The sequence below is a fragment of the Camelus ferus genome, chromosome 1 (assembly GCF_009834535.1).
Source record: "Camelus ferus isolate YT-003-E chromosome 1, BCGSAC_Cfer_1.0, whole genome shotgun sequence".
In the NCBI taxonomy this organism is placed as follows: Eukaryota; Metazoa; Chordata; class Mammalia; order Artiodactyla; family Camelidae; genus Camelus; species Camelus ferus.
In genome coordinates, this window is record NC_045696.1 from 11,312,536 (window position 1) to 11,323,033 (window position 10,498).

The 10,498-nt window shown below is 46.3% G+C and overlaps 1 long non-coding RNA gene across 1 annotated transcript; it reads left to right on the plus strand.

Moving 5' to 3' along the window:
- The first annotated feature begins 4,263 nt into the window (after positions 1–4,263).
- On the plus strand, positions 4,264–7,171 carry LOC116665835. Its single transcript, XR_004322668.1, has 4 exons — positions 4,264–4,434; positions 4,736–4,859; positions 5,561–5,897; positions 6,636–7,171. It is a non-coding gene; the product is annotated as an uncharacterized LOC116665835 (long non-coding RNA).
- The last annotated feature ends 3,327 nt before the right edge of the window (positions 7,172–10,498 follow it).

A 10,498-nucleotide genomic window follows, 5' to 3' on the forward strand; every position in this document is an offset into this window, starting at 1 on the left:
ATATACAACGGAATATTATTCAGCCTTAAAGAGGAAGAAAATGCTGACACTTGCCACAGCCTGGATGAGCCTGGAGAACATCATGCTAAGTGAAATTAGCTAGTCTCAAGAAGACAGGTACTGTATGATTGTGAAAGTAGAATTGTGATTGTCAGGGGCTGGGGTGAGAGGAGAATGAGGAGTTGTTTAATGGAGACAGGAAACAATCTTACAAATATTTCAGTTTTGCAAAATGAAAAGAGTTCTGCAGCTGGATGGTGGTGATGGTTGTACAACAATGTGACTTAATGCCACTGAACTGTATACTTAGAAAAGGTTAAGATGGTAAATTTTGTATTATGTGCATTTCCACAATTAAAAAAAAAAATCCCAAGAGCTCTTTTCTGTTCTCTGGATGTTTTACATAATGTCTTGAGCTTATTTCATAAATTCAAAATCTTCTCTAGGACTCAGTGTCTTTATTCCTAGTTTGTTGGTTTTGGTATTGTCTTTAATGTTGAGGGCTTTCCTCAAACATCAGGCAATACTCAGCCTTTTCTTCATATTTGAGTGAGGTAGTGAAGAGCTGAGTGGAAATCCTCTGTGTTGGGAAGGGCTTTTTGATGGGTAGGTTTTCCCTGTCGAGTCAGGGAACAGTGAGGTAGCCTTTTCAATTGGGGACCTCAAAGTGTCCATATCTGGAGGTCTTTTATTCTGTGACTCTTTCTTCCAAATCTCCAGAGGAAAGTTTAGTTGCCTTCCAGGGTTCTGAGGATGAGAAGCATACAAAGATTCCATAATTTTGTAAATAGATATTTACTTGGTTCCCATATTTTCAACCTCATTCCTCCATTTCCCTCCTGTTTGCTTAGTTCCTTGTATTGAGAGCCTCTTTAGTTCAATTTCTCTAGGGAACAGATTTCCTGTCTCAGGTCTGGGAGATGGAGGCGGGAAAAATAGAGATTCAACTGTCCTGTGTACACTATTAACCTGTCCTCTTTCAGCCTGGAGACGTACTCTAACATCCTGTGCACCGGTGTCTCCGTTTCCTGGGCTTTTCCATGGTTCTGGGGGTGGAGACTGGCTCACTCCTGTTTTCCCATCTGGGGCTTCTCTAGCTCTACTAGTCACGTACTGCTTCTCCATCTACTTTGTAATCTATCTCGGCTCTTGTGCCATTCTTTTCCTCCTCGTGGGTTTACAATTTAAAATTTCCCTCTACTGTCATTTTCATAGAGTTCTGGGAGGAAGAAGAGAAAGACATGCAAGGTCAATCTGTTTAACTAGGAGCCACAAGTATTGACTTAAATAACCCACCCACCTTAGAGAAATGTCACTCTTGCTTCTGATTCATCAGCTTGGGTTCATCACACCCCATTTCACAGTAACTGGCCACCTTTATTCAAATATTGGGCCAAACTTACAAAACAAGCCGTTCATTCAAGTGTCCAACAAATCACATGGCATTTGCCATGACAGAGCCTGCCTCGTTAGTTGTCTACCCTAAAGAAATTTTGTCTTGTTTAGATTAGGTCTCCTTCTCTTTATCCTCAGACCAAAACTTCTGTATGTAGTGTTTTCTAGGATATGATTAGCTACTTATACATATTTTTTTTGCTTAAGATGTTAATATGTCAACATCAAAGTGTGTATATGTATATTGGAGGCAGCCTTTTGTGGCAGAAGCCATTAGTTTCCTACCCAACATCTGTCCTCTACGTCTTTACCAACAGAACTTCAGTTTTGTTTAGGACAGTAATGTGCCCGTATTTAAAATTCGTCTTTACAGAAGAGAGACTTCTGACCAATGAGATAAAAGGTGGGTGGGGCTTCTGGGGAAGCTGTTTTAAACAGAGCTCACTCAGCTGGCATGAAGCTCTTGACCTTTGCCCTTCTCCTGATTCTTGCCTAGACCACAGACAGGGCGCTGGGTCTGGAGCTGCCATTTCACAGCCACTAGTGACCAACATGAGGATCAAAGCCACACAAGAAAGATGGCTGATGGCAGGACAGAAGGAGGTCGTACCTCTGATGGCATTGTGGGGGCCACCATGTTAGAGCTGGCTGGCTGGCTTACTTTGAATTCCTTGTTTTGTGAAAAAAACAAAACCTTTAATATAATTAAACCATTATTTGGTCACATTTTCAGTTACTTGCAACTGAATGCAGCCCACACTGACAGATTTCCTTTGTGTCTTTTCTTATGAGCCTATGCTCAGTTGTATGTTCAGAAGAGGCTGCAGTCTCTGATGACATGGCAGATGCTGCTGGTGCCCTGAATGTCGCTTCTCCCATGCTCACCATTTCTCTGCATACCAGCCCAATTTCCATCAGCCAGCACCTGTGACTCTGCCCAGGGCTACCTCCAGCCCCTGGGGACTGCTCTGTTTACACATGGGTCAAGCTGGAAGGATGTTCCAGGGAATTAATGTTCCCCTCCTCCTTGCATCTGAGAGCATCTTTCACTGGAGGCCTGATGAGGTTGGCATATCAATACCCCAGCTCCCTTGCCTGGGATTCTGCCGGCAAGATTGCGCTCCACTAGCCCATAGTAGTCACTGGCTTAATAGCACATAGTTAAATGGCTTCCTTCCTTTCTTATCTTATGTCACCACTCTCCTACCAGAGTTTTCTGGGATCAACTCCTAAATAAGCTACCTGCACTAGAATCTCAGTCTCAGATCTGCTCCTGGGGGAACCCAAAACAAAATAATGGGATTTTACCCAGGGTTGCTTTGAGGTCATGAAAGTTATCAAGCCCATATGTATTCGTGTGCCCTTTCCCTGTGCCCAGCCAGTCTTTGCAGTGCAATCTCAGACAATGGTTCCTCCTAACCTGGCACTGTGCACCACCTGGCTGTCAATCTTTTTTGGCAATTTTTTTTTTGGCAATTTTTTTCCTCCTCCATGACTTTCTGTGATCCAGATATCTTGTGTGGCAGGTTGGGAAAGAGGCATCAGTGTAAGTCCACGTTATTGTGGACAGCAGAAAGGACTAGCCATAAAACACAAAAGTAAGGCGAGGACACCAAGCCCAGCTCTGTAGTTTACAGCTGAACAAAGATGCCCACGATCTCTGGTGAGCTACGTCTGGTTTACCCTAGGGAGCTGACTTCTTCCTTCTCTCATTCTCCTTCTTACTGAAGGTCATCTCAGGAGATAGTGAGTGTTCCAAGTAGCCTGTGCAATAACGTGTGTTTGTAGTATTTTTCTGAATAATATTTGAGGAACGTGGTGAGATCCCATGTCCCTCATTTTCAAAGAAAAAGCTCTGATTGAAAGTATTTTGTCTCATTCATAGACATGGGTTCAGAAATTAGTGAGTCCCAGAGCCTTGGCATCAGGTGCAATCAAACCCAAACCTGGTCTAGAATATTCCACACTCTATGAAGACACATTTGTCCCCTTGGACCCGGGGTCAGTGAATGACTGCCCTTGAGCCAAATTGGGCCTATTTTTGTCAATAAAATCTTTTTGGATAAAGCCATATGCATTTATTTACGTAATGGTCATGGCTGCAGTAATTCAGGGATTTAAGTGACTGGTTGTGACAGAGACCATGTGGCCTGGGAAGCTTAAATTTATATACTGCCTGGACCTTTACAGAAAAAGCATGCCTACCCCTGCTTTAGGCAACCTCGAAGTATCCCACCCAAGTCTGCCCCTTCAAGAAATACCCTCCCCACTCGCCATCCCACCACAAGGGCCAGTCCTTCCCACTTCAGTTCCTGGGATGGCGCTTCTGAACCTTTAATATGCATATGCATCCATTGGCAATTGGTTATTGGACATACAGGTTCTGACTCAGTACCTCTGGGATGGGGCCCATGACTGTATTTCTAACAAGCTCCCAGTCATCCTGTTGCTGCTGGTCTGGGGACCACCCTCGGAAGAGCAAGATTCTAGAAGACTGGATTTTTCTTACCAGGACAAGCAACTTCTTAGCCCTGTTTCTCACAGTTTGGCATCATCAGGCAATACCAGCCCCTTCCTGACCCTCTGCCTTCCCTTACACACACACACACACACACACACACACACACCTTAAAACAGGAATGTGCCATCACTGCCTCCCCTTCTCCGTGAGTTCTGGTCTTCAGTCTGAGCCACGATTTTAAGAGTTAAAGAGCTGTGAAGCCGACAGCAGGAGAGACGCCAGGACTTTAATTAGTCTCTCTTTTTATATTTAGTTTCCTATTAGATAATGCTCGACACCTGTTCACTAGACAGATCTGTTTTTAATCTCTTCGCTTTCACTTTCTTGGATATGCGGCTGCACAGACATGTTGCACCGCATGAGTAATGCAACGAAAGCCAAACAAAATAGCCGTTTCTTTGGAATCAGAAGCACGACAAGGGACTAAAAACAACCGAGGCCAGGTTTGGGCCAACCACGAGGTGCTGGTGGAGGAAACAGCTCTGCGGCTGGCGTTCACCCCCTAGAATTCCACTGCGGTTTGTTTTCTCTCCCTTGACTCAAAGCTCCAGGGAGTCTGCAACGTGTTTCCCACCCTCAGGAAGAAATGGGAGGAGATTACAGGGAAAGTCTCCTCGGCTGGGCTGGAATCAGAGAGCGGGCAGACGGTTTTTCCAGAAATGATCTAAATATTTCTAACTTTGATTTGATTATTTCATTTGTGTGAAGTCGCCCCAAATATGCAGTTTCAGCCTTAGGGTTCCTGAGACCTTTTCCCAGATGCTGCAAGCGGACCAGAAATATGAAATCTATTTAAAACCTTTCTCCTTGGTTCCCTAGGGTTTGTTATCTGTTTGGCTGTGGCTGGAACTGACTGACAGATGTGGAGATTCAAATCATGCAACACCTAGGGATGGGCAGCCGATGTCTAAATGTCAACCACACGGAGGTGGGGAGGAAACAGGTAACAGAAACCTCAGAGTTACAGCAATGCGGATAGATTTGATAGCGTGACATAAGGAACCACCACAGGGCAACATCTTTTTTGAATTAATGAGGACAGATATTGTGAAGAGAGGGCTTGGCTTGGAAACTGTCTTCTTTCTGAAAGCTATCCTGAGCCCAAACTTCCCCAAAATGTCACACGACGAAGAGAAGCTAATCCTGGGTATTAATGGGAAACTATAGCAGGTCTTTTTTTTTTTTTTTTTTAAGATTGTCACGTTAGCATAGATCCTTTAATTAGGACTTTCCTGTCCTAAATCTCCTGAAACATTTTGTAGCTTGTTCTTTCACTCACAAAATGAAAAGGAGGCATTGAGTGACTGAGACAGAGTTTGTAATATTTGATTTAAAAAAAGTTTTTCAGCGTTAGGTTTTAGGTAGAGGTGAGGCCACACCCAGATGCCCTTGGGTTGGTCATGCTTGAGGGAGTAGAGCTGTGCAGTTGAAATGGGCCCACCGACCGAGCTGCAGATGGTGAGCCCGCACCTTGGGGTCTGAATGGGGATTAGTTACTAATAGGGAGACTGAGCATGTCTGCTGTCGGCGTGGCAACCACGAGAGGAGAAAGGGTTGGATGCTGAAATGGCTCCAGATAAGGGCATTGGCTGATGCCAAGTGTCCTCAGTGCCCGGTCCTTCAGTCCCAGCCATCTTCCCACAGCAGCCTCGTCCCAGGACTTCACCAGCACCCGTCCCACTGGCTCTCTCGAACCCTGGACCTTCTCTGCAGAGTCCCTGAGCCTTCCACCCGGACTCTACACTGCGATTTGAGACCCCTGCTTCAAGCTTTCCTCTCCGCCTTCACCTGGGCTACCAGCTTTGGCTTCCTGAGACACACACCCTCACGGGAACTCTGCAGGGGCCAGGGCGTCAACAATCAGGGGATGAGAGAAGCAGGGGATTCATCTAGAACCAGGCTATCCCCCAGCTACTCCTGACTGAGGCTATTTCCAGCAGCACAGTGAGAAGGGATTGGAACTTAACCTCAGAACCACTCGGTACGTTCTGCTCAGTTTGTGGGACTAGTGTTTGCCACACAGTAAACCTGTATGTGTTCATTCCAGAGGGTGGGCTCAATTATTCTCAATGAGTCTTTTTTTTTTAAATCCTCCTGCCCTGGATTTAAGATGTTATAAAAACTGGTCTCTGCCCTGGGAAGTGGGGATGGCCAGCTGTTTCTGTCTGTGCACTCCCCACCCCCAAATACACCATTTGTACCATGGACTTTAGGCCTGGATGGTATATTAGTCAGGGTTCTCCAGAGAAACAGAACCAATAGGACATATATGTTTGTTTGTTTGTTTATTATAAGGAATTGGCCCACGTGACTATGGAGGCTGAGAAGTCCTGAGGTCTGTAGTCAGCAAGCTGGAGACCCAGGGGAGAAGATGGTGTGGTTCTGGTCTGAGTCTGGGTCAGAAGGCAGGAGAAGGGTGATGCCCCAGCTTGAAGTCAGGCAGAGTGAAGTCTCCCTTACTTGACCTTTTGTGCTGTTTAGGCCTTCAGTGAGTTGGATGCACCTGATGTGTCCACCCCACTGGGGAAGGTCATCTCCTGGACTCAGTCCACTGATTCAAATGCTGATCTCAGCCAGAAGCACCCTCACAGGCACACCCAGAATAATATTTGACCAAATATGTGGGCAGCCTGTGGTCCAGGCACGTTGTCATATCTAATGCAACATGACAGATAAACTAGAATTTTAAAGCATCCTCTTCTTTCTTTCATTCCTTCAGGCATCTCTGGAGCATGAAGTCCATATTTAAAATTAAATAAATACACCCTGAATATCCTCTGTGTGTGAAGAGGAACCTCCGTGAGAGTTTTGACAGAAAAGTTCCAGAGAGGACCCGAATTGGTCTGATTCGGGTCAACCACTCATCCCTAAAAAACTCCCACCCCTGAAAAATGTCCACAGGGAGGGGACTGGCCAGCCTGGGTCACCAGCCAGTCCCTGTGACGAGGGAGGCAGCATTCCTACATCAGGGCACAGAATCTGCAGGGATGCACAGGCCTGTGAATTCAGGAGGTTGGTGAACTTGATCTGAGAACTTGTGGTTTTAAGTGTCTACTAACTGAAATTGTGCATTTCCTTTAATATCAAGCATAGGCCAGTAGTATTAATAGTGCCTGCAACTTTGAAACCAGTAGGCACACAGATCTATTTTTTATCACGTAACAGTTAAGGCAGACACCTCAACATATCGCGTGTTCTCACCACCTCTCCAAAAGGGTTGTAATTATTAGTCCTGCCCCAGACCTTGGAGCTCATGCATTAATAAAGAAGCCTGGATATAACTGTATCACGGATTATAATCTTTTTGATAACTGTCTTTCAATATAATGGGTTCCCTTTGTAGCCTTATGTATCTTATTTTGTGAATATCAAAATTTTTTTTCTGAGGAAGTGTCCATAGGCCTCACCAGACAGCCAAAGGGGTCCCTGCCAGGGACTGGCTGAGTCACATGGGGTGGAGGAAAAGGCAGTTCCTGTGCAGAAGACTCAAGCACACACAAAATAGGAGCAGATGTCTCTGCTCCTGCGGGCGGGAGGCAAGCACTTTTGCATTGATCTGTGCCCATCTGTCCTTACAGAGAACCTGTAACTGAGCAGGACCCTGTGGCTCTTTCCTAAGACAGAACCTCCCCACCCCCGCCAACAGACCTGGTGTCCCCTGCCTGACTCTGCAGGTTGCCAGCCTCCTGAATAGAGCAAACTTTCCTTTCCTACCAACGCTTGTCTCTTGGTTTTTGAGTGGCGAGCAGCCAAAACTGAGTCCCATAGCAAACCCACTGTGTACCCACCTCCGGACAAAGTGCAGATCTCAATGATTGTTGAGTGAATGCGCCCTGCTTCCCTGAAACTCTGGGTGTGGGCAGGTGAATCGCGTGCTTTCAGTGTAGAGGGTTTATCCTTCCACATTACGTGCCACTGAAGTCTTTTGATCACCCTGTGGAGAAGCAACAACAGCGCACAGGCAGGGCTGAGAGGGGCTCCGATGGGTCCCCCCTTCCCGCCACTGTGGGAAGCAGAAGGCTGCAGAGTTTACATGATCCAGGATTGCAGTTAGTCCTTCTTGATCATCTCAGATGGACAAGCGCCTTTTGATTTTTTTTTTTTCCTGAAAGTTTTCCTAGATTCCTTTTTTCTGGCACCACAGAAAGACTTACTAAGACAATTCCCCCCCCCCCCCCCATTTCCTGCACAGGTACAGGGATGTGCCTGAAAAGGCACACGTGTGACTCCTCCAGCATCTGTAGAGTTTAAAAATACTCTGTCCACGTCACTGTGTGACTGAGATCCCCTGTGGCCACAGCCTTATTGTTTCAGAACAGTGGTTCCCAACTGGGGCAATGATACCTCCCAGGGGACGTTTGACAATGTCTGAAGACATTTTTGGATGTCACAACTGGCGTCTAGTGGATAGAGGCGAGGAATTTTGCTAAACATCTCCCAGCGCACAGGGCGGCCCCGCAACAGTGAGTTCTCAGGCCCTGAATGGCAGTAGAGCCGACCATTTCAGCATCATCACCGAGTTTTTCTTGCCATTTGCAGAGGCACATACCAAAGTGTCAGAAAAATAAAATAAAATCAAGGAAGTGACAAATCTGCTATCTCGAAAAAAAAAAAAAGGAATAGTTTTGCAGGTTACAGTTGAAAGCAGCAACCCTCTTAAATAAAACACATTTCTTGGAGAGAGAATGGCTTTCAGGGCAAAAAGGAAAACGGAAGGGAGACGGTTTCTTTCTTTCTATAGATTTTTTCTCTTGAAGTTATTTATCCAGTTCCAGAGCTCCATATAGTTTCATCTTGATTGGATCTCTATCTATCTATCATCTATCTATCTTTATCTACCTTTATTGTTATGATTTGATTATCTACCTATCCTCTACCATTCTATCTATCATGTCAAGAATAAATTGCTTGAACTTTGGTGAAATGGAATGAGATCATTTCCCTTTGGGCCAAAATACATGAGTTCCTATTTATGTTGCTGCCGCAGGATCTGGTTATGAATAGCTGATTCTAATCTGCAGAGGCTGGAAGAACCAGCTAACATAGACCTTTGCTTGTGAACTCTTCAGGATTTGAGAGACCTTTCTCCTTACTATTAAGGATGTGACAGCTCCGAGCCCGAGGCCCCGCCCTCTCCCACCCTCTCCCACCCTCTCCCACCCTCTCCCTCGCTGTGCTGATCACCCCTGGTGGTGGCTCCCAGGGCAGAGGAGGGATCCTTTCAGCTCATGTTAAAATAAAACAAAACAAAGTCAACATCCGAGACAGATTCTGGGCATAGAACTTTGCCATCTTCCCTCAGTTTTTCATCGTGTGGCCCCTCTTCTTTTCGCACGGGCCCACGGGCAGCCTTTGATGTTGACTGAATCTGACTTAATCAGGTAGACGAGAGATGGGGGCGGGGCCCACCTAGAAGCCGACGCAGTCATCTGCCTCGCAGGGCCCTCGCAGCCCTGGATTCTGGAGTGGGAAAGGCCTCCAGCTATTACTCCCTTCTGAGGGGCTGCCCTGACAGTCAGTTTTTCAGTTTGGAGGTTTCAACTTGCGTGTTTGGGCTAAAGGAGAAATGAGGAGTTAGGAGGCACCTGAGCTGTGAGGGAGGGGAGATGGGAGAGTGAAGGGGTAACATTTCCACCATACTCCTCACTCCCTACTCATGGATAATATGATGCCCCTTAGAGGGTGGGGCTAGGGCAAGAGGCTGAGAAAGGTGAATCCGTGAGGGACAATGTGAGACTGTAGCACATCTAGGTGACAGAGCTGGACAGAGAGACTAGAGGGGCTAGCCTCTGTCCTTCCCCCACAGCTCCACTGTAGCTTCAAAGCCCTGGGAGTTCAGGGCTCCCCAGCAGAAATGGCCAAGCTCTGGACTGGGGAAGGGGGACAGACATGAAGAAGGAGACCAGAGGAAGATCTGAGTGGAATTGTTCCCGAGTAGAGGAGAGACACCCCCAGGGAGAGCACAGGGCAGGGTTGGGGTGAGGGCTGCCACCCTGCAGTCAGGTGGCCGGTTTGGTGTAAGGATCACTATGACAGCATGTGCATCTCAGACTGATGACCAGTGCTGGGGACATGCAGGTGCGGGATGGCTCATCCTGTCCTGGGGCTGACCCATAGGACTGAGGAACTCACAAGACTAGTGACTGGGAGATGGGGTCTGGGAACAGAAGTCAACAAAGCCCAGAAAGCAAAATCCAAACTAGGTTCAATTAGCACCACTGTCTTAGTCTGTTCAGGCTGCTAAAACAAAATACCATAGACTGGGTGGCTTATAAACAGCACAGATTTATTTCTCACAGTTTTGCAAGCTGCAAAGTCCAAGATCAAGGTGCTGGTAGATTTGGTGTCTGGGGAGAACTTCCTGGTTCATAGACGGCAGAGTTCTCACTATGTTCTCACGTGGTGGAAGCATTGTGGAGCTTCTGCGGTCTTTTAGTAAGTTTTTTAATTGAGTAGCTACTTATTTTTATTTTTTACCTTTTTTAAAAATTGAAGTTAATCAGTTTACAGTGTTGCATCAGTTTCTGGTGTACAGCATACTGTTTCAGTCATCCGTATACATACATATATTCATTTTCATTA